Here is a 2,199-nt window from a genome sequence, read left to right as displayed (position 1 = left end):
AAAAAAAAAAAAAAAAAAAAAAAAAAACCTCTACAGTTTACCACGCTTTGAAGATGCTCAGGAGAAACTGTTCCTATTAGCGCCATCAAACAGTTTCTGATGTCTTAATGCAGGTCAGCTCTCAGACCTGCAGCTGCACACAGAAAGACAGCAACGAGGGGAGTGTGGGGGGGATAAAACCAGAATCAGCAGCTCTTCTCTTATCTGCTCACACAGCCACTCACACACAGACACAGCCAGGCTTTCTTGGCTTCACTTCCTTCACAGGAGAGGTGTGTTTTTCCCTCCATCCACACACCTCTGTGACATCGAGCAGCAGCCACATCCAGCACATTTCATTGGTAATCTGAGTGGTCAGAGGTACTAAAATCCCTCTCTTTTTGACCAATTCACAAATCATTTGGAACATATTATCAGTGGTGGGCACTGCTTAACCAAAAAGTTAGGTTCATTAACCTTTAAACAAGAATTTTATTACACTAAACAAGTAAAAAAATTGTGGAAGCTAACGCTAACCCACTAAGATGACTGTCACTGCAGTCTTCATCTTCWTCTAGTTGAAGACTGGTGGGATGCAAACCTATTGTTACATTTCTACTGGTTTAATTTGAATGTGGGTGGGATCATCTGTGGTAAATCAACCAATCCAAACCAGAGTTGTACAGAGTTATGTTTACCTGATATTCCCAGTTTACCCCTTTCAGAATAAAAGCATTTCTTTGACTGAGTTTGTCTTTCTATAAATATTTTAATCGCAAAAACTTTCTCTACCATACTTTAGTCAGTTTGTAATGGATTATTTAAATATTGCTAAAATATTTTTTTTATTTTGACAGTCTTAGTTTGAAGTTTAGCTGCTAAAGATACTACACTGTGTCTGACACATCCACTGCTTGTAAGAGGGGATAATATTTATTTAATTTCAGATAAATGGCTTCACTTTTCCCGCCCACATTTTTGTGGTCAATCCAGGTAGTCGATCTGRTGACCTTCTGATCACAGGCTTGCCTCATCTGACCTCTGTACCACTGTTGCTCTTTATGCTTGGCTTTTTCCCATTTGTCAACCAAAATGTCCAGTTTGTCTGGCTGCAGCATATGTCAGCGAGGGGTGGGTTATACTGGGAATTTTGGCATCATATCAAATAGGGCTAGTATCACCAAAACCAATGCTTTTTACTTGAAAAATTAATAATTATGTTATTTTGCGATTATGATAAAACACAGGACAAAAATTTTAGGCAACTAAAATGTTTTGTATTAACTAACTGCAACAAAATAAGACAACAGAACAGTGCAACTGTTTTAGAAAAAAGTCGCTAGTGCAAAATAATAAAAAAGAAACAACCATGTAACAAAATTATAAATACAAGGATGTGAATAACACAACAAAAATAACTTCCATTGCTTGCAGATGTAAGAGAAGRGATTTCTGCAATTGACTAACTGCAACTTATTAAGAGTCTGAACTGACTTTATGTTTCCCTCTATTCGTGTGAAATAAAGTCAGTTGTGCAAATAAAGTGTAAACATAAGAATTAATCTGATCACGCTAGCATTGATCTGATTTCATACACATTTTGTTATCGATAGTATCAATCCTTTAATCAGTACGCCCCTCCCTGTCAACAACACTCTGGTATGATTAGTACTCGTTACCTTGGCTGATTGGGTTGGTTAGTTTCCTTAGTCATCCTGGTAAAAAAAAAAGTATAATATTTGCATTTGATACAACTGACAGATTCCTGTTTTTCCTGCAGAAAATCACACAAATCATCCTACAGCCAACCACATGACATATCAAAAGAAAAAAAAAACAGCATACCCGGTGACCATTAAGAAGATTTGATGTCCAAAACTCAGATTTGTGGATGCCACACACTTTTTACTTCAACGTAAATTATTTGACTTCGGTCTGAAATGATGGACAGCCTCACTGATATGAAAACAGTGTATCGGTTTATCCATGAAAGGCTGGAAGTTGGCTTGTCCTTCAGTAGATTGAGGCCACACGGGACCGTCGTGTCAACAGCTCCTCCACTTATGTAAACATGACCTCTGTTAGACTAACAACAGTCTGAAAAAAGTCTAATGTAATCTCATTCCAGGGGGACCTGCCACAGAACCAGACCAGGCACTGAGTACATACACACACACACACACACACACACACCACACACACACACACACACGTATATAT

Source organism: Austrofundulus limnaeus, unplaced genomic scaffold, assembly GCF_001266775.1.
Source record: "Austrofundulus limnaeus strain Quisiro unplaced genomic scaffold, Austrofundulus_limnaeus-1.0 Scaffold1, whole genome shotgun sequence".
NCBI lineage: Eukaryota > Metazoa > Chordata > Actinopteri > Cyprinodontiformes > Rivulidae > Austrofundulus > Austrofundulus limnaeus.
The sequence above is the reverse complement of the archived record's forward strand: the minus strand, read 5'-3'. Positions refer to the sequence as shown.